This window comes from Callospermophilus lateralis, chromosome 1, assembly GCF_048772815.1.
Source record: "Callospermophilus lateralis isolate mCalLat2 chromosome 1, mCalLat2.hap1, whole genome shotgun sequence".
Lineage (NCBI taxonomy): Eukaryota > Metazoa > Chordata > Mammalia > Rodentia > Sciuridae > Callospermophilus > Callospermophilus lateralis.
The window spans coordinates 132,504,971-132,532,095 of NC_135305.1; positions in this window are offsets into that span (position 1 = coordinate 132,504,971).

Here is a 27,125-nt window from a genome sequence, read left to right on the forward strand (position 1 = left end):
GCTAATAAAGAACAATTGTCATATACACTTTATTCTATTGACCAAAGCCAGCCACAGGGCCACCCCGTAAATGTGGAAAATTAGATTCTCCGAGAGCCCTTGGTTGAGGATTGCTGGGAAGTGGGGAGGGAGCAAGTCCTCCCCGGTCTTCTCTGCCCTGCAGGTGACCAGCTCAGCTTTCAGCAGCTTAAGAGGAGCAGAGAGCCCCAGGCCTGCAGGGCAGCTCTGAATGGATACAGTAACTGCTCTCCATTAGCTCAAAAGTCTCTGATGCTTTAGCTCTCCCTACTGGAACTCAGCCTCCCGCATAAAAATCAGCCTAGTCCAGCCCACTCTGGACCAAGGATCAGGAGAAGCTGAGCTGGAAGTTTGGAAGGTTGACCCTAAACAGATGGGATGTCCTTGGTGGTATAACAGAGAGGACAGTGGCAGCCCCTGATCCATCTACATGTATCTGTCTGGGGACCTCACTCTGCTGCTTTTGCTTGACCTTCTAACTGGCCTTGGGCTGCAGCCTGGGCACACATTTCCAAGGAGAAACTTTCCAACTGCTAATGTTCTGGTTTTGGTCTCTGAGCAACGTTCGAACTCCTCGAGTCCCCACTGGAACTCTGACTGTACTGCGTTTGGGTGAACTGTGTCCCTCTGAAGCCAACACCAATTCAGAGCTGGTGTTTTCCTAGGCTGCTCACCACCCAGTTGGCACAGCATCTGGCACAGTCCTTTCACTCAATAAAATATTTTAAAGTGTTCATCTTACTGTGGTAAGAATTTGTCACACAGGATCTTCTTTCTTAGCATGTGTCTAAGTGTATAACACCGTGTTGTTAATCACAGGTGCACCGAGGAACGGATTTCGAATACAATTTAGCCACGTTTCTGAGCATGTATGTAAACCTGATTTCATGTCAAACCAGAATTACATTCCCCACTGGATTCTGAGTAAACAATTCACATTATCTCGGGGTGAGAAGGCAATCGACGTACGTGAACTTTGGAAAGAACATCCTCCGTACAAAACTCACCCTTCAGGACCTTCAAACAGAAAGGGTGACCAGATCAACATTTCCACTAAATGATGTGATTTCTTATCATGTGAATATTTCATGTCTTCTCATGAAGACATGAAATATTCACATGATATTATGTCAGTATTAAGCAACTCATGGAGAATAGGTTGCTATCAAATAAAACAGTATATGAAAATGATCAGTGGACATAACAGTTCTCTCCTTCACACTTGGTTGCCAGCAGAGTTTTCCATGATACTCTGCAAAGATGTGTGATTACTGTGACTAGGGGAAATCATTTGATGGCACTGTTGCTTTGGAACAATAATGAAACTGAATCAAGGGTAGGAATGAATCATGGAGCAGCCACAGACACCACACCTAACAAGGTGATTGCAAGTGCTGCTGGCCAATATTCTCCTACAAAGTTCCATGTGGTGTTCTCTTCTCCTGCAAAGTTCCTTAGGTGTCCATTAAGCTGAGGACACCGTGGGTCAAGGAGTCCTCTCCTCCAGATGTCTGGCTCAGCCTCGTTTCTGGTGTTAACCATCACTAGTCCTTTACCCCAGTCCTGCTGGTCCCATCCCACCCCTGATGACCCCTGCGTCCCCAGCTCTCCTCCCCACCTCAGAAGCTCTTTCATGATGGGGCCACATAGATTTATCTCAGCCTCCCAAAATGACCAGGTGTAGCTTATCTTGACTAGACATTGCCAAAAGTGACTCTTAGTATTTTAAGCCATCATTTTTATGTTGGATTATATCTCCAAATTTTCCGGTAATGTAAACTTCACCTAAGGTGAGTCTTGTTCATAGTTTTCAATTTTAAAAAATCATGAGTGATAAATATTGTTAGGAACTTATGATCTGCCAGGCCTTGTGCTAAGGGGTCCATTGGCCTGTTCCTATCTATCCCACACAACAGTTGTGGGACAGGGGAACTATTGTCATTGCTTAGCTTAGTGCAGCTGATTCCTGATTAGGCTCTTCTTTAAATTCTTCCTGTAACTGATCATAGCGTTTGGACACTTTATTCATTGGCTGGTGATTTACATGAAATGGCGGATACATGCTCATTTTAAATCTATATGAGAGAAGATTTTTTTCCCCTTCTTACTGACATCCTTCCTCACCCCTTCTCCCTCATCCTCTATGAAATTTTTCTTTTAAGGCATAGAGAAGGTACCTCAGAGAGGTGCAAAAAATGGCAGGAGAAAAAGCGGAGATGGCCTTCCAATCTGTCACTGGTCACCCCAACCAAGTCGTCTCACATCTTACGGATCTTTCTCTAGGAACACTGTGGAGAACGGGTGCTAAAAGTCTGCCTCCTGAGATTGGCTGCGATTGGCGCTGCTCAAACGTTTGCATTCCTTTACAGGAAGAAGTGTGTTGTTTTACACTAGTCTCCCTGGGGCTGACTCAGGCTGTGGAACTCAGAGCAGATGAAAGGCATGGCATGGTCTCTGCACTCATTCACTCGCACTGTGTGTGAATTATTGCACACTTGTATGTCCCAGATATGGTACCAAGTTCCCTGTTTGGGGATGACAGTCCCTGAAACCATCATGAATCCTAATGCATGTGAAGTGTACTCAGATGGACCCTGGATAGGCAAGAGCCTCCCTGTGCCTCTGGACTACAACCTTTATTCAGAGCCGTGATGTAAATGGCCACATAGATGCACGGGGCAATGGTGAAATGCAGATATTCTTTTGTCATTTTTCCTGTACAGGCTGCGTTTCTTCCTCTCCTGTCCTTGTGGGGAAGAAACACCCCCATGAATTGAGTGACTGAGACTCAGACCTGCAGAGAAGGACTCATGGTCCAGGCCCTGCCAGTCAAGGATGTGCCTGTGGTGATGGGGACTGTGATGGAGATGGATGGATATTGAGGTGTAGACCTGGGCCTCTGCAAACCTGGTGAGAGAGCAAGGTTTAATCTGAGTCTCTCTCTCCCCGGCTCTGTCTCTGTCTCCTCTTCCTCCCAACTTCCCCATCCTCTCCTCATCCTCAGCCAATGGGCTCTGTGGTTCTCCACATGGAGCTGCCACCACAAGGAAGTCAGACCCACGCAAGGAGGAGCAGATGACCAAGAACTAATGACGTTTTGAGGACCTTGTTCTCTCCATCTTGAAGCCTGCCCTGTGTGTGGCCCTCTCAGTCATTGCAGGCAGCTTGTGCGAAGCCCTGGTTTGAGGGCAGAGAGCTTGGACCGTTTATTTTCCTGTCTCTTGCATCTTGGGAGAGCTCTTCCCCTGCCTCTGCCCAGCCAAACTCCTGTGGCAGCTCCTTGTACCAGGTGCTTGTTTTTTAAATTCCCAACATTCAGGGCAAAGCATGGCTGACTTTCCACATGCTCTGCCTCTGGGTGCCCTGATGACCCTGTTGGTTCCAAACCCTGCAGAGATATGCCCCTCATGGATGGCACACTTTGCTGCCAGGGTCCACACAGAGATAGGAGGTTGCAGCTCTGAAGAGCAGTGTGCTGGTTTCTGGCAAATCCTACAGGAGACCCATGAGGGTGAGCACAGATGGCCATTTCTTTTAAGGAAGGCAGGGGAAGTTGTTGGCTTGCATTTAAGGAGAAATTAGAGAAATTTATAAGAAGTTATGAATCTTGCGATGCTAGAATCATATGCAGTCTAACGAGCTGCTCAGATGCAGAGTCTTCATGGACTCCAGCAAACAGAGAACAGTGGACATCTGAGTCCCTCGTTCCCCACTTGATTTTGGAGGCAAACACTTACTAAATGGAGTAGCCAGCTGATTTACCAGAGCTACATATAATTGGTGTACTCTTTCTTTCAAAGTCCCTCCTATCTCTTTCCATCTGTGTTTCTCTCCCTCTCTCTTTCTCTCTGAAATCACTTCAACACAGTAAGACACATCACTGTCAGACAGACATTCTCAAGGTGTGGTTTTCTCTTACCTCACTGTTTTCTCCACAGTTGTGACTCAGGCCTCTGCCTGGCTCAGACCTCTGCCAGGTTCCTCCCGGCTCTTCTCCAGGAAGCGTGAGAACTGCTGACTGGGCACAAATCAACTCTCCATCCCTACCCTGGGGCACTCAGGTAAACTCAGGCACAGTTCCCCTCAGCTCAAGGCCCTGTCCCCAGAAGGGTGGCCCCAGCCTCTGGAGCTCCTCACAGAGAAGCTCAGCATCACTCAGCTTCCTGCTGCTTCTAGCAGTTTTATCTGTCAACCATACACTTAATGATGAGCTTCATTTGGTTCCCAGCTTCCCAGGTGAACATGTGGGAACAGTCACCCAGCTCACGAGCAAATCCATCATTTCAGGTTGTTTTTCTTCTCTCGGGCTTGGTTAGAGGAGCACTTGTGGTTTTCCAATCATTAGTCCACTGGGTAACTAGAGAGCAGAACCTGGTTTATAGAGAGAGCACAGGATGGGCAGTGCTCATGCAGAGGTCAGCTCTGAAGAGGGACTTCCGGGACTCTGGTATTGCTGAATCTACTGCTGTCCAAGTGCTCTCAGGATGGGGGATCAGGAGATCCCTGTGACCAAACAGCAGCTAGGTGTGACTCTCAGGTGAGTATGAAACTGAGACCAGGGCAAAGGGCAGGTGGCTGATTATCAAAGAAAAGAAAATGCACAGATAGCACTTCCCATCCCCATCCATGGGTGGCTAACAGCCTTGGGGGAGGGTACTTTCCAACACAAGCCTCCACCCTCTGAATGGCTCTCTTCCTGCCTTTGGTCAGGTAGGCAGGAGAAGAAAGGAAACCTGAAAACTATAAAGCAGCAGGACACCCCCCTCCCTGGGCACCAGCTCTGGGCCCCCTCCTCTCCCGAGGAGTCTCTCTTGCTCTCTCTCTCTTTATTCTGTTTCTTAAATAAACTTTACTTTCTGCTCTTTACTTTTTGCCTCAGGTGTTTAATCTTCAAAACTGGGAAAGAAGGACTACATCCAGATTTTCAAAACCAGCCTGTCACAGAGGTAAGGCCAGGGGTCACTCCTGAGCCCCTCAGTCTCTGTCTTCATGGTCCACTCGATGTTTGATCTTGTATAACTTAACTCACACTTTTGACCTCAGATTTTTCATATAAATATGCCTAATAAAATACTGTATCAGAGGATTCTTGAACAATGGTGTACCATCACCTGTGACTGGCCCATGGCTGAAGCCCAATAATGTTAACTCATTTCCAAAATCCTCAGCTGCGGAGAAGAGTCATGGGAGTAGATATATCATAGACTTAGTAACAGCTTCTCAGGGATAAAGAAATACTGCTACATTCAAAGTTTATATTATTTATTATAGTAGCATATTTGTTTTTTCCTGGGAAAAGGTTACTAAGTTAATATTAAAATATGTCAATGTAGACTGGAGAAAGTATGCTTTTCAAAATTCAAATCCTGGGCTGGGCTGTGGCTCAGTGGTAGAGCGCCTGCCTAGCATGTGTGAGGCACTGGGTTTGATTCTCAGCACCACATATAAATAAATAAAGTAAAGGTGTGTGTCCATCTACAACTAAAACAATATTTTTAAAAATTCAAATCCTCAGGATCTCTGCTCAAGAAGATGCTGGTGACAGTGCCCAGGCCCTGGCCACTAAAAACCCTGTTGGAGCTGCAGGGTCGGGCAGTCCGGCTCTCACCTGCTAGGACTTTGGAGATGACCATCTTAAAGATGTGGGAGGTGGGGGCCCCTGCAAAAGTGAGGGGAGAGTCTCTTTCCTTCCAGTTTCACACGTAAGACCTCTTAGATGACCCTTACTGCTCTGGTGAAGCCCCTGGGGACATGAGGCTTACCCAAACTCTGTGGAGCTGTATAGTTCAGTGGTTTTCTTGGATTAGTTTGCTTTTCTTCATGAAAAAAATGTCTGGGAGTTAACTGCTTAAATAATATCCTCCCCTCTTTTTAAACGAAGGATTCATGTACCCCAAACTGGCTTCAAGCATTGGTGTCATTTAGTTGTATTTTATGCCAATTTCTTTTCCTGCTCCCTTTACTGAAATGCAATCCTCATCAATTCTTCCAGAATTTATTTATTCATTGGTGCTGGGGACTGAACCCACATCTTACCACGTGCTCTGCCACTGAGCTGAGCCTCAGCACCTCTTCTGGTTACTATTTAAAGGCATTTATACTAGTTATTTGACTACTTTGCATCTTGCTTCCTTCATAGAAATAGGTCTCTTATTTAAAATATGAGGCTACATGGAGAAACAGTTTAATGAAAAAACAGTTTATATATATATATATATATATATATATATATATATATATATATATATAAAATATAATATATATTATGTAAAATATAATATATATATTTGTTTATAAAATACAATATAATATGTAATATAATATAAATATATATTATATTACATATTACATATTACATAGTGCCTAGCATGTGTGAGGTCACTAAAGTTCAGATCGAGACCCTGAGAGGCTCTTTTTTATTTTGTTGTAATTCTCATTTTGCCTTCTGATAGAAAGTGACCAGTTCTTCCCATCTTGACACTAGTGACGCCATGGCACAGCGACACCAAAGGGCCTGCCCAGACGCTTAGAGAAGCCAGCATCCCAGAGTCACATCAGGAATCTGAATGAATTTCAAGACCTTCATGATAACCGTTTGGGTCTCTGTTTACACACTTATTTGGGGGGAAATGTTCAAAAATAATTTTAATTTTCTTCTGGCTTGGCTTCTTTTCCAGGTTGCCATTCTTCAAAGATGGCAGGAGGCTCTGTCTCAGCCTTCTCCAATTCCCAGTCCTGTACCTAGGGTTAGAGAGTGTGTGCTGTGCTGAGACATCTGGTCCTCAAATCATCTGCACAAGTGGGCGTCACCATCCACTGGAGAGCTCCACCAGAAGCAATGAGGGGCCACCTCTCAGCACGCATGTTCATTGGCCACTTACCTGCTCAGGGAGATGAGCACTTCCCATCCACAGTGTCATTGCCTGTAATATTGTTTAGATGATGGATTTCTTGCCACTTTTAAAATTTAATTTTTATTTTTAAATTGGCAGGTAAAATCGTATTTATCATGAGCACAGTGTTTATACACACACACATACACACACACACACACATACACAAAGTCATGACTGATGACCTTCTGCATTATCTGTGCATTAATATATACATTATATTATGGTGAGAGCACTTCAGTATGTGTTATGGGATTACAATATGCTGTTATCCCCAGGCACAGATTTATAACAGGGCTCTTGAACACAGTCCTCCTGTAGGACTGAATGTCCCACCACTGTCCCAAAAGCCTCCTCCTCCTTCACTCCCACCCTTTAATGGAGAAGGTGGAGCTTCAGGAATGTTCAAGTATCCAGTAAGTAATTATGTGGATTAATTCTCAAAGAAACACTAAAAATGGATCAGTGACAGTTTGGTTCCATGTTTTTCTGAGTGTGGCAGAATTTTAATGATGGCAAATATTAAATGGCTTTGAGTAACAGTAAGAAAGATTCTTCCTAGTCAAATTATCTTTTAATTCTTCAAATTATATCAAGGAGGAAAAAAGTCTTATTTGGTGCTAGAACATCTTTATATTCCCAAACATTAGCAAATTTCTTTCTTTCTTTCTTCCTCCCTCCCTCTCTCCCTCCCTCCCTCCCTCCTTTCCTCCCTCCCTCCTTCTCTCCCTCCCTCCCTCCTTTCCTTCCTTCCTCCTTCCCTCCCTCCCTCCTTTCCTTCCTTCCTCCCTCCCTCCCTTCCTCCCTTCCTTCCTTCCTTCCTTCTTTCCTTCCTTCCTTCCTTCCTTCCTTCCAAGTAAGACTGGCCATTAGTTTGGATACTTGGAACTTGACCTTTGGTGTGTCCACCATGATTTTCCCATGGCCGCTTTCTGTACAGGGAAAGGGGTACAATTGTCTCATTAAGGCTAATGATAATTTTCTCAAATAAATTTTTTATTAAACATGAATAATTTCATTACTTAGTCATGGGGTGTGGCAGGAGGGGTTTCTAAGGCCGTATATAACATTTATGTTTATAGAGGGAGCCAACAAAATGGGAAAAGAAAAAGAATAAAGAAAGTGGGTAATGAACAGAATTCCTTTACACACCCACCTAACACCCACTTGTGAGGTCAGGATTGAACGATGCCCACTGGAGGCTAGGCAAGTCACCCTCAGCTGTGAACAAACCCATTTGCCAGATGAAAGCACAGGGATGCTTAACTCAAGCCTCAAAGGCAAAAGGGCACAGACATTATCTCAGCAGAGGCATGGTTACAGGGACCCTGAATTCAAAACATTCCTGGCCATGGCCACGTCTGCAGGTTTTGGCAAGTGGTGGGACCTCTCTCACATCCATTCTTCCCAATCTGAATCATCACCAGGGTTAAAAGAGTTGGCAAATACCAGGAACTGCACACTGGGTTCCATCCCCTAAAGATTTTAACAGATAACCGGTAGCATCATTTGGGGATCTTGACTACTGCATTTATTGGTTTTCTGACCCTAGACACATCACTCAGCATACTTATAAATGCAAAGATAGATTGATGTCTATAAGATATATAGACAGATAAATAAATAGGAAAAATGTAGGCACAGGTATAAATTTTTATGCACAATTTGGAGTAAATGATACACCCCAACTTATTGAAGTCATATATATAAACTAACATACACCATGCCCAAGACTTTGTGAGTGATCAGTAAGTTGTAGTTATTGCACTTTTCCAAAATCAGAAAGTAAAGTTGATTTTAAAACTCCTCCCACTTATGTTTTGACTTTTTAACTTTTGAGGTGCTTCCTCATAGAGCCGTTGAAGCTCATGAGAAGGCTACAGAGACAGCATGTCCTATATCCCTGTCTCATGTACTGTAAGAGGACATCATGTCCTGGGAGGTCATATATGTTGCTGAATTCACAGTTAATCTTACAGAAACAACCCACAAAAACAAGCAGAAATTGAGACGTCAGGAGTCACAAACTCTGATTACTGTCTCCCTGCATTTAAATCAAATTAGTCATGATAATAATAAGCCCAAGTACCTTTTTGATTTCTTACCATGCAGCATCACAGTCTGAGGAATTTCAGGTGCTTAATTCTACTTGGTTTTCAGCACTGTCCTAAGAAATGGGCCTTTTCTTAAGATGTTGTTTCACAGAGGAGCAAACTGAGGAGCCGAGGTAAGATAATGAGCGATTTGAGGCTGAGCCAGGATTTGAAGTCAAAAGCTGACTCCAAAACTGAAGGCTTTAACTTCTGTACCAAGCACTAAATGGACCAGTGGGAGCATGTGAAAGGAAGCCCAGTAAGTTCTGAGTTTCCTTAGATGATGGCGTGAAGGTTCTAAATTCATCTTTATTTCTACATCTACCTTTAAGAATGCAAGTGCATTTTTCTTCAAGTATTTTTTGGGCCATTTGTATTTCTTCTTTGAGAAGCATCTGTTTAATTCTTTTGTCCTTTTATTGGGTTAATTTGTCTCCTTGGTGTTGATTTTTTGAAGTTCTTTATATATTCTGATTATTTCTCCACTGTGGAGGAGCAACTGGCAAAGATCTTTCCCCTTCGTGCTTTGATTTCCTTTGCTGTGCAGAAGCACAGTGTTTCATGCACAGGAAATGAAAACGGACTTCAAAAAAGAGCAAATGAGTTAATCTCACCAGAAAAGTAGCTTAGCCAAGGAGTACTAAGTCTGAATAAAAAATTAGAAATAGATCAAAATGAATTAAAATAATAATTGCTCTATAATACACTGAATATACATGGTGTCAACTCTCCAATTAAAAGATGTAGACTGGCAGAGAGGATTATCAGGACCTAACTGTATGTTATTTAAAAGTGACTCATCTTTCAGGCAAAGATATTTATATGTGGAAAATGAAAGATTGGAAAAAGATATATCTTGCAAATGGAGACCAAAAACAAGCAGGAGTAGTTACTCTCATATCTGACAAAGCAAACTTCAAGCCAAAATTAATCAGAAGAGCCAAGGAAGGCCATTTCATACTGGTAAAGAACTCTAACAAAAAGTTATAATCATTGCAAGTATTTATGCCACCAATGTGAGTGCAGCTACATAAATAAAACAAATGCTATTAACATAAAGTCACAGAGAGATTCCAATACAATATTCCTGGGAATTTTAATATATATCTCTTACTAATAGGTAGGTCTTCCTGTAGATCTTAAAAGACTTTTTTTTGATTCCTTAATACCCAGAGCTCCCACATAATTTCAACTTAGGTACATGCTTGCAGTTTACACAATAATTATAACTCGTTGACTTGTGCTAAATAGGAATCTACCCACATGCCACATTCCATGCCTACTCTCTTGACTCTAAAAATCTGAGCCTTCATAATTAAAATAGGCAGCTATCCTGACTACTTAGCTACATGATGACTTAACTAAGAAATGAAGTCTTGGGTGTATGAACTTTATTTCAGTTCCAGCTTCACATTTCTAGTAAAGGTCAGAGGCACCAAGGACACACACTGGTCTCCACGTTCCAGTCTTTGGGAAGGGTACCTGCACTCTACTTGCCGCAGGCCCCATGACTCCCAAATGCTCACACATTTGTTCACTCATGCTTTCTGTAGACATTTAATTGGGGGCAACTTGAATTTTTGTAATGGCTATAGAATTTGTGTCAAGTGTCCAGGGTCAAGTATCCAGTAGGATGTGGCTAGAGGAAGTGGATAATTGGGGGCTCCAGCACCCTAGTATAGGAATCCCTCCCTCATCAATGGGGTGAATAGGAAGTGAGTATAAAATCTTCTTACCCCCACACAGTGTTTTAACCCTGACTAATGAAGGGTATTTGGGTTAAATTTTGAATAGGAGAGGTAATGCAAATTTTATGATCCTATATGACCATGTAGGATAGAAGGCAAGGATGACCTGGTATGTCAAGGGTTGTCACTTAGGCTTGCTAAGATCTAAACACAGACCCTATTGTCCAGAATCAGGACTAGTAGCAGCTTTCTTGGCTGGGAAAAGGAAGTTAAGAGCATATTAGAGAGCTGACTTCAAGCTAGTTTCTCATTCCACATATTATGGCAAAGTTTGAATGCAAAGATGATAAGATCTACACAAAATTTATAATTCAGTGGCTCTCAAATATGCATCAGAGGCTAAACTGCTTGATTAGCAGGTTAACTACTGAGAAAATTTCCTAATTACAGCAAATTCACTATTCGCTGCTGCCTTTCATGAATTAAAACATTAGTTCTAGAACACGGAGCCTGGAAAGTAATGGACCTTCCCTGTATCCCTGAAGTTAGGTATGTTTTAAACACATATTTCAAAATTGTTTGAACAAAAATATCCACCATTAGGTTGGCATAATTTCGTAAGGCAGGAGGCCTTGCCTTACCTGGTATCTGTAAGTCCAGCTAGGATAATTTCAAACAATGACTACCTGAGTGTGTTAGTCACCTTTTCATTGCTGTGACCAAAATACCTGGCAAGAACTACACAGAGGAAGGATAGTTTATTTTGCCTCACAGATTCATAGATTCAGTCCACGGTTGGCTGGTTCCACTGCTCTGGACCTTTGGTTCCAGAGTGACACAGAACATCATGGTGAAAGGTTGTGAAGCTACTCACCTTGTGGCCGTCACGAAGCAGACAGAGAGAAGGGGAAGAAACCACAGGAAAAATGGACCCTCCCAGGGCATGCCCTCAGTGACCCACCTCCTCCAGCCATGCCCCATCTGCTACAGTTGCCACCTAGTTAGTCCATGTAAATGTACTGATTAGGTTATAACTCTCACAATCCAATCATTTCACCTTGGAACATTCCTGTGTTAACACAGGAGATTTGGAAGACACCTCATATCCAAATCACAACACCTGACTGATACCATGAGACCAAACGCTGTGTCTGTCAATGCACTGGAACGCTGCCTGTAAAGTCAGAAAGCGAAGCTAATGACCTGCAGACCCAAGGAGGAAATGACTTTCTCTCCCTCTCCTCCAAAGGAAACCATCAGGAGCAAAGGCAGGAAAGCCATAGAAGTAGATCTATGCATGTTAACATGGAATGATCTTTATGGGTTAGATTGAGCAACATAAAGTGAGATTGGAGCTCAGAGTAGGAACTGCATCTATACGTATTCTTTTAAGATATGCACTGGATAACTCTGCAGTTTACACAATAATTATAACTCATTGACTTGTGCTAATCTAGAAAGGATTTTCTGTGAAGACAAGAGCAGGGAACACGGATGGTAAGGCAATTAATTCTCAATGCTTCTAGCTGTTGCCCTCTCCTTTGCATTGTTTGATTTGTTTTAATCATGGATAGTATAAATTATTTTTTTTACAACATATAAACATTAATCTTTTTAATCTTGTTGCAATTTTTATTATAAATGCCCCCCAAATACCATGTATTAAAGTCTTGGTTGAGCCTATTGGGAGGAAGCTAGGTCACTGGTGTGCATTGAAGGGTGCATTGGGACTTCTTTCTCTCTCTGTGGTCAGCTGCAGGAGATCTTTAGCTTTGCTCAGCTCCCCTCTCCCTGCCTTGAGGTTCTGCCCACCACAGTCCTGGAGCACTTGGGCCAGGTGATAATTGATTGAAACCATAAGACCAAACAAACCTTTCATTTCTTTGAGTCGATTATCTCAGGCATTTTGTAACTGGGATCGAAAATTGACTAAAACACCCCCCAGCATAGAAAATAACCATAGCAACTTTAATATTTTAATTTCTTATTAAGTTTCTTTTTCAAAGCCAGAACATATATAATCATATTTTCACTTAGTGGTTTTGATATTCTCCCAAGGAAGACATGTATTAAGCAATCCCAATTGACAGAATGGAAGCTGAGGAAGGCTAAGTAATCACCCAGAGCTACACATCCATCATCTAGACCCCTGACCCACATTTCTGTGTGAAATCCAAGCTAATTTACCACTGAATTCCAAAATTCTTTAAATTTCAGACAGGTTCCAGCTGCAGTATCACATGTACACGTTTATGACTCTTTTGCTCAAATCTGTAATGTTTTCAAGGTTGTATTAAGAAACTGGGGGAGTAAGTTTAGGGTGATTTCCAAGAGGAAAGTTTTCATTGGAGATCACGTGCCTTAAGCTCATATCATAATTTAACTTTTTTTTCAAAATCATTAACCAAAGGATAAATTCTTATTCATTTTTCCAAATTGCTGAAATTATTTTTTAAAATAGTGTTTTGTGTTCCACAGCAGCTCATCCCTGTGGTTTTAATGCTGCCACTCCATCTTCCAACTTTTGACTGAATTGGCTGAAGGTAATTTGCATATCATTACAAATAATTACTTGCAAATTTCACTAGTAAAGCTCAGCTTGGAACTGTGACTTCTTTCCCCAATAATGGGTTCAAAATAAACAAAATTGCATTCGTTGATCTAAAGTCAAGTAAATATTCGGTAAGCTCTATATATCCAATTCAGGGAAACAGAAAAATCTCAGTCTCTGGAGTTGGTGTCACACTGTCCAGAGCCACTGTTTAGAGCTTGTTACTTCTTATTCTAAATTGTCACTGGTCACAGCAATTGTGATTTTGGCAAGAGAGCACCTGGATGGAAGGTGTAGTGAGGTCATACCCAATCTATTCTTTTTTCTTTATTCTCCAGAATCATTACCTACCAGAGAGGAAAATAACAGGTCTTACAAGTAAAACACAAATTAATTTAGTCTTTGCAAATAGAAAATATTCGAGTCATCTGTTTATGTGTTTAAGAACAAGAAATATGAATCTATTTAATAATATAGTGATAAATAATTCAACATTTTGCTTTGGTCCTATATTATGGTCAATTAATAGCAGAAGACAGGAGCAAAGGCAAATGGGCAGTAGCTGCTGGGCATCAGGAGCCCTGGTGTGGGTGGTGTGTCCTGGGGGATTCTCTCCAGTTTCAGAAGCAGACAAATGAGCTTGGTGGACATGCACACACACACACACACACACACACACACACACACACACCACACGATACCCTGTGGAAGGAGGTGGTTCACACTTGTGGAAATCAATGCCTGTTTGTCTATTTTTCCTTGACATGAAACTTTCAGATTTTTTTTCTTTTAATACTTCTGCATCAATATCCTTATAAAATTCTTCCTTGTTAACTGACATCATTGTAGAGGCACTGTAAATTTACATGAAGTTTGAAGACACAAAATAGAGAACATGAAGTTTACCCACTTTCCCCCAACAGTGCAGAAGTGTAACACCATGATCACATTAAAAACGTCGATGCTGATACAACACACCAGTCTCATTCAGAGTTCCTCATCTCCATTGGTCCTTGCCCCTGTGTGTCACCTGTTTATGTTTTCATTGCATTGGGCTCCTGAGCAGGTGCATCTCGGTCAGGACCCCTCTTGATGACCTTCTGTATCTGCTCCCCTCAGTCCACATCAGCTGTGCAAAACCCTGGAAAGTGTTGATCTTGTCCTCATTTCTAAAATTTTGAAACTGTAAAGCCATTATATAAGTGAAAATTTTGAGGACTGGCCATTTTCATGGAGTGTAATTCCCTGGGGACTCGTATATATATATATATATATATATATATATATATATATATATATATATATATATATATATCAAGAGCTCCCTGTGATACCACTAAGCAGGCCCCATGGTGTGGATGGACTCAGTTTTCTCAAACACCCTCTCATTCAAGAACATCTACGCTGTTTCCCGCTGTTTCCAGCTTTGGACGAGGCCCAGCCAATCAACTCACAACAAAATCCAAAAGAGCAAAAAGTGAAAACACAACTTCTAAGGACCATCCTGTGGAGGTCTTTCACTTTGCCTAGACAGATGCCCGGGTGCAGTTGCTGGGTTGTGCCATGATTGCTATTTAGTTTAACAAGCATCTCCCCTACTACTTCCCAGTCACTGTACAGCTTTACATTGTCCCCGGCTCCTCCTGATGGATTGATGCTCTCCGCATCCTCACCAGCACTGGGGTTCACACTTAATGGTAACATTGTAGCTATTCTTCTGGTTTTACCTAGTGTCTCAATGGTTTCAGTCATCCTTCTGATGTTTAATGATGTTGAACACCTTGTATTGCCCCCATTTGTTATCTGTGTGTCTTCTTCAAAAAAATATCTATTTGTATATTTTTTTCCCAATTTAAATTACATTTTTGGCTTTACTTTAGGTACTTTTTATTTATTTCTTTTGGAAGGGTTTTGGGGCTTGAACCCGTGGGTGCTTTACCACTGAGCCACATCCTTAATGCTTTTTATTTTTTTTATTTTGAGACAGGGTCTCCTTAAGTTGCACAGGTCCTCGCTAAATTGCTGAGGCTGGCTTTGAACTTGAAATCCTCCTGACTCAGCCTCCTGAGTCTCTCAGATTATTTTATGCAATTTTTGAGTTTGGAGAACTTTTATAAGTTCTGGGGAGTGACTTTTGTGAGATATGTGGTTTGTGAATATTTCTATCAACATAGAGCTTGTCTTTTCAATCTCTTAACTGTCTTTTTCACAGCATATGTTTTTAATTTTAATGAAGTTGAAAAGAAAGTTCCCACTTTCTCTCCCATGGATCTAGGGGTTTGCAGTGTCTAGGTTCTTTGTGTTTTGTTGTTGTTTTGCAAATCAATGTCCAGTACTCTCCATTGAAATGACAGTCAATTCCACATGGATTTGTCTTTTCACATTTGTCAAAGATCAAACTTCATTTGGTTATGTTCACATGGGTTTATTTCTGGTCTCTCTGCTCCTTGATCTGTGTGTCTGTTTTTCATTGATATCCTACTGTATTGATTACTGTCATCTCTTCAAAGAATTTTTGGCATCAGGTAGTCTGAGTTTTCAATCCTCATAATTTTTCTACCTTCTGTTTGGTATCCTAGGTACTTTGCTTTTCCACATGACCTTTATAATCTATTTGACAATTTCACAAAATTTGGGAATGCATTTTACTTATAGATCAAGTTGAAAAGGATTGACATATTAATATTGGTCGTGCACTGTATAAACTGAGAATATTTCTTCATTTATTTATATTGTTTAAGAAAATCAGTTTTTTGGTTTCCAATATGTTGGTTCCTTATGCATTGATTTTTTAGATCTATATAAACTATTTTTCTCGAGGGTTATATAATGAATAGCATTGTTAGGTTTTCCTCTCCAATTTTAATTTTCCATTTCTTTTATATGGGAAATACTTGGCTATTGTGTATTAAGCTTGTTTCCTGCCACCTTGCTATATTTATTAGAGCAAAGTTTTATTGTTAATTATTTGGGATTTGACAAAAATAATTATGTTCTCTGTAAAAGGAGTCAGCTGTCGTTCTTCCTTTCCTACATGGGTGCACTCTATTTTCACCTCTCGCCTTGTTTCACTGTCCATAACCTCCAGTCTGAGGTGGGCCAGAGTTCTGAGAAAGGATATCCCTATCTGTTCTTGATCTTAGGGGAAAGCTTCCAGTTCCTTATCACTGAGCGTGATGTTTACTGCACTTTTTCTTTCTTCAGTTTTTTTTTTTTTTTTTTGAGAGAGAGAGAGAGAGAATTTTTTTAGTATTTATTTTTTAGTTTTCGGTGGACACAACATCTTTATTTTATTTTTATATGGTGCTGAGGATCAAACCCAGCACCCCACACATGCGGGGCAAGCATGCTACCGCTTGAGCCACATCCCCAACTCCTGTTCAGTTTTTTAAATCCATTTCAGGGACTTCACCTTTTTACCTGGCTGTGAGGTTTAATGGTGTGTATCTGGTGAATTCTGTCAAGTGATCCCTCTGCATCAATTGATATGAGCATGCACATTTAGTCTGTTGATATGAGGGAGGCCATTGAGTGCTTTTCCAATGTTGAGTTAGCCTTTCAAACATGGAATAGCCCCACTTACTTGAGTGTTTGATTCTGTTTACACACTGTTGATTTCAACTCACCAACATTTTGTTAAGGACTTTTGTGTCTTTGATCTTCATGAATATGGAGCTGTGATTTTCCTTTTCTTAAAGTCTTTTCATGTCTTTATCTGGCTTCCTTCTTAGGGTAATACATGTCTCCTTGTATCTCTTGGCTTTGCTCCCAACCCTCAATGTTTTTTATTTTTATTTGAGAATTTTATCTGAATCTATTTTGCATCTCGTAGCTTATCAGCCCAGCATCCAGCAACTCATCTGAATTTCCCTCCAAGTGTTACTCTCAGTTTATGTCTCCCCCAGCCTTGGATTCTGGTAAGCCCAACCAGGCTGTGACTTACTGGGTGCTCACATCCCCAGATTTCCATGGAAATATTTCCTTCTACCTCAGTTCTCTTGGTTTCCCCAAGAGAAGTCACTGACTTTTAGCTTTCCCATCTCTTCCTTATTGTAAAGACTGGAAGTGGTTGTCTCAAATTTCCTTAAATGTCAGAATGTAAACTTAAAAATCCAGAGCAGATGCTTATTTTATCAGATATGTGCCAGCTGAAAGCATTAGTGCCCCCACCCCCCGCATTTGGCCATCAGAGTGATCACAGCCCCAGTCACCCAGCTCTTCTTTCTCCCTGGCTCTGTAAGACCCCTAGAGCAGGCCCCTCAGTGGGACATTCAATTATGTACAGATGTATATACAATACAGATGTACAATGTATTATATGTCAGGCAAATGCCAAACAGTTATTCTCTAACCCAAATCTGAACACAAAGCAGAGTCCCATGAATTCTCACTCCTCATGGCACAGAATGATGCTCAGTGTGGCTGGGGAGTCTCTGCCAGCCGATTCCCACCTGGTTCTCCAGGTGGTGTCCATCTGCCCTCAGCCAGGCTGGTTCAGTTCCATGCCCAGGACACCCACTGCTCTACTTCTTTTGCTGGAGGTCTCTTTCCTGTGCCCACTGTGAGGTCTCCAAGTCCTTAGATCTCAAGACAAGAGACACTTCTGCACGGAGTCTCTGTGAGTCCTGAACTACTGTGGTTCCTCTAGGTCACAGCCCTTGTTTATAACTGCAATTCCCCTTTCCATTATGTGAACATTTGATTCATGCTTTGATTTGCATCTCTTTTCTCCACTGAAATGTAAGGGGGTTCTCAGTGGCCTGACATATTCAGTAATGATAGTGTCTATAATTAATTGAGGAGTCAACCAACTGAGTGCTAATGGAGATGAACAGTGTTCATGATATTATCTCAAACAGCACAGTCTAAATATGGACTGAGGGCTTACACTTGGCCAGGTGCTGTCATTTGCATTAAAGATATTTTAGAAACACAAAATAAACAAAATGCTTCTCTTGTATTTAATAGTATCATTGAGAAATGCACATAAAAAATAGGGACAAATGAGGGTTTTACAAATATGTTAATGGAAGTTTTGATAAATAATTAAATATTATGTAGCATGGAAAAGTAAACATGCATACATTCATGTGAGCATGATGTGTCATGTCTGTGCTATGTATTTGTTTTTTTTTTTATATTAAAAGTGACATATTTTATTTTATTTTTTTTTTCTTTTTGGATTATTCTTTTCTTTTTTTTTTTAATTAATTTTTATTGTAGGTTGTTCAAAACATTACATAGTTCTTGATATATCATATTTCACACTTTGATTCAAGTGGGATATGAACTCCCATTTTTACCCCATATACAGATTGCAGAATCACTTCAGTTGCACAACCATTGATTTACATATTGCCATTCTGGAGTTTGTTGTATTCTGCTGCCTTTCCTATCCTCTACTATCCCCCCTCCCCCCTCCCCTCCCCTCTTCTCTCTCTACCCCCTCTACTGTAATTCATTTCTCCCCCTTATATTTTCCCTCCTTTCCCCTCACTTCCTCTTGTATGTAATTTTGTATACCCCTGAGGGTCTCCTTCCATTTACATGCAATTTCCCTTCTCTCTCCCTTTCCCTCCCACCTCTCATCCCTGTTTAATGTTAATCTTCTTCTCATGCTCTTCTTCCCTACTCTGTTCTTAGTTACTCTCCTTATATCAAAGAAGACATTTGGCATTTGTTTTTAAGGGATTGGCTAGCTTCACTTAGCATAATCTGCTCTAATGCCATCCATTTCCCTCCAAATTCTATGATTTTGTCATTTCTTAATGCAGAGTAATACTCCATTGTGTATAAATGCCACATTTTTTTTATCCATTCGTCTATTGAAGGGCATCTAGGTTGGTTCCACAGTGTTGCTATTGTGAATTGTGCTGCTATGAACATGGATGTAGCAGTGTCCCTATAGTGTGCTCTTTTTAGGTCTTTAGGGAATAGACCGAGTAGTGGAATAGCTGGATCAAATGGTGGTTCCATTCCGAGCTTTCCAAGAAATCTCCATACTGCTTTCCAAATTGGCCGCACCAATTTGCAGTCCCACCAGCAATGTACAAGAGTACCCTTTTCCCCACATCCTCGCCAGCACTTGTTGCTGTTTGACTTCCTAATGGCTGCCAATCTTACTGGAGTGAGATGGTATGTATTTGGACACATATGAGCACACATGATTATGCATGATAAACGTGTATCATGCACACATTATGCATGCATATCTTCATATATGTGCATAGGTAGTTGTGTTTTTATATATTTAGTTCTGTTCAGAAATTGTATATCCTAACTATGAAGGTAGTTAGTTCATTGGGAATATGAGAATCAGTTGGCATATGTTTTCTAGTTATTATTATCAATTTTATTCTGTTTTAATCTTATAATTTTAACAAAAAATTATTATTTTAGTTGATGTTTATAATGGCTTGAAACATAACTCTGATTCAATGAAACTGCTCATAAAACCATGTAATCTTTTCTATGTATTTTAGCAATATAATTTTATAATAATCTTATAGTTAAGTATATTTGAGAAATAGTATTTTAGATAATGTCATTAGGTTTTAAGTTAAACTAGATACCAAGACAAAAGAATATTATAAAATTAGAGTTAAATGGGGAATGTATATGTAATTAAACTTAAGTTTAAATTAATATAACTCAATATACAAACAACCAATGCTGCATTAGCCATTAAAGATCAGAGGCACAGAGTGATTGAGACCATGTTCTCCCACAAAACAATGATTCAAGGGCCAGTGAAATTCTAATGTTTTCACACTTCCAAGATAGCATCACTGTGATTAAAAAAAAAAAAAAAAAAAAAGCAAGATTTTTACTCAAATGTGGAGTTTTTTGAGGCTCCTTGTTTGTTCATGCTTCTATCATTTTGGAGAGGTGACCACAATATGGAGAGGTGACCACAACAGGCCAGTTCTATTTTTCTGTAAAGCAAACGTGATACCGCAGAGCCTGAAGTTCCAGAGTGGTGGTGGCTGGTGTGTGTTGCGGGGAGGGGGCTCTGAGGCCTGGGAGGGAGATGATAGACACTGGCAGGGAATAGTCACTGCAGAGAACACCATTTCTCCATGGGACTGAATCACACAAACACGAGGTCACAGAGGAGAGCGCACCAACTCCAGGTGGGAGCCACCAGGTGCCTCTGAAATTGCTGCAGTCAGGGGCTGGGGTGTGGCTCAGTGGTAGAACCCTTGACAGGCATGGACCAGTCCCCAATTCCATCCCCAGGACCACAGAGCAAACAAACCAACAAACAAGGACACAAAAGCAAAAAGCCTTGCAAATGCTGCAGTCTGTCCCCGACACCCAGAAACTAAGCAGCCTCAGAGCTTACTAAACTCTGCTCCTGGGGTGGGTAACAGGGAGGGGAGTCAGCAGGGAAGCCTGGAGCCTAGCAGATCGGAGCCCAGCAAATCCAGAGGGCAAAGCAAGGAAGTCAAGGTAGGGGGCCTCACACTGCAGTGCAGCTCTGAGAAAGCATTGGCCGTCCAGCCTGGAGCTGCCGGGAATATATGGCAGAGGTGCCCCTGGTCCAGGGTAGAATGGCCAGTACCCATCCGGGCCTCTGTGCAAAGGGCTGCAGGAGGAGACCCAGCCCAGGGCGACTCTTTGCCCTTGAGAAGAAGTCCAGGTTGTGGGGTTCCTTTGCAGCATACTTTCCTTTTAAAATTATTTTAAAACATTCTGGATTATAGAATAGGCTGTAGTTTCAGAATAAAAGGAGAAAATGTCCATAAAAATAAGGGGAAGATGGTTGCAATTGCCCAAACCTATCCCTCGAAAGCAGTAGGTCTGAATATTTGAATCCTATTTTCTGTGTAAATATAAACCTTTGCTTCTAGTCACTGGGGGTTGAATGGTTACAGCCAAGTTGCCTGAAATGGTTAAGCAATTTGTATTTCAAGTAACATTTCAAAGATAATGTCACACACATCCAAAGATATAAAATTTACCATGAGAAAATGAAAACTCAGATTATGTGTCTCTTTTTGATTACATGAGTCCAAAGCCCAAATTTATAGGATGGCCATAGATTTTTGCAGACAGAACTCCACCACGGGGTGTTGATACTCCGGGTGCCTGAGCTCTCCTGCACCCCAGCTGAAGCACTTCTAAAGCCCTGGCCCCGCAACAGGGCCATTTCCTTCCATCTCAGTTTTACAAGCCACTGTGAAATCCTTCACAGCCCAAACCAACACCTTTGAAACACAGCTGCTCTATTGAAATTGATAATCCATTAGCTCAATGAATGTATTTGACTCCTGTACATTTGAGAAATGTTGTGTCATTTTGACAGTTGCAGCTGGAAGCCTTCAGATGCTGACATGTGTCCAGGTTGGGCCACCTCTGGTTGCTCACCTAGCCAGGGGCAGTCGGGCTGAGGTGTATTTCAGTAAAAGCCTAAGCAAACAAGACAGTAAGACACTTCCCTCAAAATAAATAAATGAAAAATAATTCACTGCACAGAGCAATTTATTTTCCCTGGAAATGGGTAAGCAGGGGCTGGGTGTTTCACCAATTAAATCATGAAGCTGTTTCTGCAAGGTCGATTTTGCTTTCTTAAGGGTATCTTTTTAACAAAAATGCTGATGTACGGTTGATTATTTATTTGGCCTGGTTTTCCTGCTTTCATCCTCTGTCATGAACATTTCATAAAAAATGTACCCTTTTCTCCCTGTCTACTGAAAAACCTAATGAGCAAAAAATGTGAATGCATTTAACACACACACACACACACACACACACACACACACACACACACACACAATGTTGTGGGGAGTGTGGGGGGTGTGGACTCAGGATGGCTCTGTACTGTGGGTTCACGTAATGTTCTTCTGCCGGGTTCTGTGCTATCCTTACAGTCAGAATTCTTTTTGAAAACAAAAAGAGATGAAATTTAAAACTCAAGAAAAAAGCGAAACGAAGGGAGAGAGAATCTGGTGTTAAAGTAAAACCAAATGAGATGTGAAAACAATAATTATGAAGACTGGAGTGGCTTCTTTTCCCCCAGTAACTAAGTTTCCATTTGTTCCCATTTTTTCTCACTGTGCAGAAGTATCCTGGGTCCTAAGTGGGGGTCTGTAAATGTTTTTATGAGGTGCAAGGATTTCAGGAACAAGTTGGTTTCCTCTGAAGAATGCAAGATGGTTTTAACATAATAATCAATCAATGAAATCTCCTATGCTAATAGAGAAGAAGAACAATGAGATTATCTCCACAGTTGCAAATGGAAACATTTTTCACCATTCAATATCGATTCCTAATATAAAGTCTCAGTAAACCAGGAATCAACATTTACTTCATCAACTTGCTGAGAGGTTTTGACAGAATTCCCACAGTTGACAGCATAGGTAATGTAATAAACTACCGCCTCGTTCCCAGGACTGGGAACATCAGTTCTTCTGACCAGTGGCTCTCTTCGGGACTGTACCAGGGCTCCAAGGAAGTGCAATAAAGCAAGACTAATAAATAAAGGACAGAGAAGATGGAAAGAAAGAAGTAAACCTGTCTGTGTTGGCAGATAATATGATCTGTTTGTGGGAGAGCCTAAGCATTTTTCTAAATGCAGCTAGAGTTAATAAATGAGCTTAGCAAGATTGCAAGATACAAGATCAGAGTGCAAAAATCACCTGAATTTCTATGCACATGTAATGAGCCACATCAAATTGAAATTGAGAATGCAATGCAACTTAAAGAAACAGTGAAATATTAAATACCATAGTATAAATTTATCAAAAAAGAGACAAGTTTTGTACATTGAAATATCAACTATCAAGGTGGTAGTTTATCCTGTACATTGAAATATGACTATTGAAAGAAGACATAAAGCTAGGCACATATATTTTGCTACTCCTTGAAAATTTGATTTCTCTAGTAGGTGAATTATTTCTTCAATAATAATAATAATAAGCCCCAGTTATCAATTCATGGAAAATTAACAGCTAATTAAAATTAACAATCTCATTTTTTAAATTATATTATTTTATAAACCAGAAAGCTACAGAGTCAAGTGCAAAATGCAGGAGCCATCTTACGCATGTGTGGGGGAGAGCTGTCTCAGTTCTTCCTGACTGGGCTCCGAGTTTCATGAGCTCAAGTAGCCAACTCTGTGCATGCACCAATGCCAGATTTCAGAATGATGTTTCAGAGTGAATGGTTAATGAATGTATCTGAAAATAAAAATGGATGGGTTACACAAACTGGTCATTATTTTTTATTTATTCATGGATTCAACAAGCATTCTATTAGTCTGTGACAGGCTCCCTGCTCTGATCACCAGCTGTCCACCTCTGAACACAGGGAAGGCTGCATCTCTTCACTTCCTGGGAACGGGCTTGTCGAGGCAGTGATGTGGGAGAGGAAGTTAACACAGCCTGCGTTTGAGGACTTCACTCTCCACTCTCATCCTGCATCAGACTGCATTCCCCAGAGAGTCCAGATGGCCCTTGCCACCAAGACCAACAAATCACGTGGATCATTGGCATGACTGCAAAAGAATCCCTTTTTTGCTTTAAACTCCAGACGGACAAAAGATTTTTCTCTGTTGACACAGCTGATGCTAAATTTTAGAGTTTGGGGGCAGACATTCTCTGGCTTTGCAGCCCAGCTTTGCTCTCTTAGCATGAAAGCCACCATAGATAGTATGTGAACCCACAGGAAGGGCTGTGTTCTGGTGAGACTTGACAGCCCAGGGATTTGGGTTGCCTCTTGCATGTGCCATCTCTTTAAAACACTGAGTTTTGAGGTTACTGTCCCAACACAGCCTTGCCCACCTTGACACAAACAACCACCACCCTCTTGTAGTTGTGGGTGTCTATGAAAGGGGTGGCCTCTGACCTCAAGAAATGACATTTAAGAAAAATGGCTGCTGAACACCGAGGCACAATGTGATTGACATATTGATGGATGTCTGCGTAGCATGACATACTGATGAACAGTCTGCTTATTTTTTTTTAACTAATAACAATTTTTTCCTCCTTCAATAATACACCTCATGCATGATGGGATGAAGCCTCTTCCTCTTTCCATGCTTCTCTTGCTTACTTTTTCCTCATCTGCCACCAAAAGTGACTCTGTGAGAACCTCCAGATTCTATCACCAAATAGCCAAGTGGCTCCTAATTCAGTATACTGTGTTGTTCGTATCTTTACTTCTTCCTTCACAGACAGAAATCAACTACATCAAAAATGCATTTTATGACTTGAATCATTTGCAAGGAGCATCCTAAGTCACCATTGAGTTTAGGAGGTACCACCCAGGGTGCCCAGACATCATCGCCCTCTGCACTGAATTTCAAAACACCTCCTCAAGACCTGTGCAAATGGCACTCGTGTTTTATCTTCATGGTGGGATTTGTTAAAATGACTATTTTCCCCTGTAAGTTTTGATATCTTCCAAATTTTCTCTAATAAGCATGTGTTACCTTTGTACTAAAATGAATTTATTTGAAGGAAAATACATTACCACTGTTATTCTTCATAAGCCTCCTAATTATCAGGCAGATATTACACATTTCACGCCAGGTTGCACACGACCAGAACAGCAGGTGTCTGGAGAATTCTCGGGAGCTAGGACGGCAGGTTGGGTTTAGCTTCTTCGTACTGTTTCCACGAAGGGGGTGTCTGTCTCTGGCAATGTGGGGAGAGGACTCACAGGACAAAGCCTTGCCTCAGAAAGTGACAGGATTGATCAGCAATATCTGGTGCAGATTTAGGACAGGTAATATATGGAGCATCTAGTGACTGACTGTTGGGGTCAGCACCCTTGCTGACCCTAATGGCAGCGCATTGGTCAGTTGATAATGATTAATCATCTCCACCGATGCTAATAAGAGGAACACTAAATCATTTGTTTCACAGAAAATCTCTGTGCTCGTGGAGTGTATGCAAAGCCAGCAAGAAGACTCTCCTCCTGCCAGAACCTTCTCAGCATCCTGAGTCTAATGCACAGTGCTCGAAGCCACCAACCACATCACCCGACACCAGGGAGGCCACCACCCACCCACCAAAGAGTGAACTTTGAAGAAGTGAATAATGAATTTCTTATTTTCTCTGTATAAATAACACTAAAGGCAATATTAAAAATGCAACTGTGCATTTATTCATATATGCAAATCATGTTTCCAGAAAATAAATTGGGAAATTAAACTCATCAGCTCAACCCCAAGCTAAAAATTACATGATTAATCCTCACTTTGTTTTCCTTTCAGCAACATACAGACTATCAAAAATTTGAACCTGATAGGCTACTAAGTGAATTGCTTAAGGAAAGCAATACAGTTACTTTTACATTTTTTTTTCATAATAGATAAGCAATTCTGTTACCTTGTTACAGGTGCTTTTATATAGAGTGATTTATTTCTTTCCATGTGCAGGATGTTTTATCATTATTTGAAATGGTCTTTTTGTAACATCACTATCTTATAATTGATGTATAATAAACTGTGTATGTTTAAAGTGTACAACTTGATAAAATTTGGCATGTTTATGCCCCAGAAAGCAACACCACAATAAGGATAATGTACACATCTCTGCCTCCCCCAAGGATTCCTCCTGTCTTACTCTAGGCAACTGCACAATGCCTTCTGGTTGCTACGGATTCATTACCCCCATTTCTTTGTACAAACAGGATCATGCAGTAAGTAGCCATTTGGTTTCCCTCCTGCTCTCTGTGTCCATTCCATATTCCTTCATGCTGTAAGCATTGCACAGTCCCGTCCTGTCCCCTGAACACTGTGTGTTCACCTGCAGAGGCACATTGGGGCTGCTGGGTTTTGGCCTGGAAATCTGCTATGAGCATCACATACACCCTGTTGTATGGCTCTACCCACTCCTATCTCTTGGGTAAATATGCTGGTGTGATGGTTGGTTGTAGAACAGGTGTGTCTTTGACTTCTTATGAAACTGGTCAACTGTTGCACAGTGTCATAGGGAATGCATGATTCCTGCATTTCCATTAGTGATGGATGCTGGTTAGAGGTGTTCTGCGATGTTGCCAGTGATTGGCATGGCAAATCTTCCTAATCTGGGTGTTCTCAAAGGAGCATGGTGGTATCTCCTTGTAGTTTTAATTTGACTTTTACCAGCGGGTAGTGATGTTTAGTATCTTTTCATACATTTATACTAAATATTCTCATTTTGATTAGTTTGTTTAGTTTAAAGTTATTTGAAAGAAATTTCCTATGTTCTGGACTGAAGATCATTGTCAGATGAATATATAATCCACAAACATTTGCCTCCATCTGCCTTTTGATTAACAATCTTAAATTTTAACTCAGATGTATTATGTTTAAATATATTATGTGTCAACTTGAGATGGTGTAGCAAATGAAACTTTGACTTCTTAAGCATCATAAAATTTTCTCTTAGGAGCTTTATAGGTCTCTGATGAACTTTTTTTGTTGTTTGTTTGTTTTGTCTTTTTTTTTTTTTTTTTTTTTTTTGGAACTGGGGGTCGAACACAGGACTTTGCGAATGCAAGGCAGACGCTTTGCCACTGAGCTACATCCCAGCTCCGATGAACTTTTGTTAGTTTCATGTATGGCTGCTGAACAGATAGTCCACTTAGTATGTATTTAGGAGCTGAGTTGTTGCAAATCTTCTCAGCGTCCCTGTGCTTTTTCTTTCTGGGATTCCACTTCTGCCTCTGCACCCGAGACACTCCCAGGGCTCTTCTCTTGGCCTTGCAGCCATGATAGGGCTTCACCACTTTCTCCTCTCTCTATGTCCCATTGGTCCCAAACATCTGACACCCAATCTTTGACACTCTTGCTTCATATACTTTTCTGTTTCCCAGAAAGGTAAATTTGGATACTGCAACAGAAATTTTTGGTTTTTATTCAAAATCTATTTTAAGATAAATTCCTTATGAA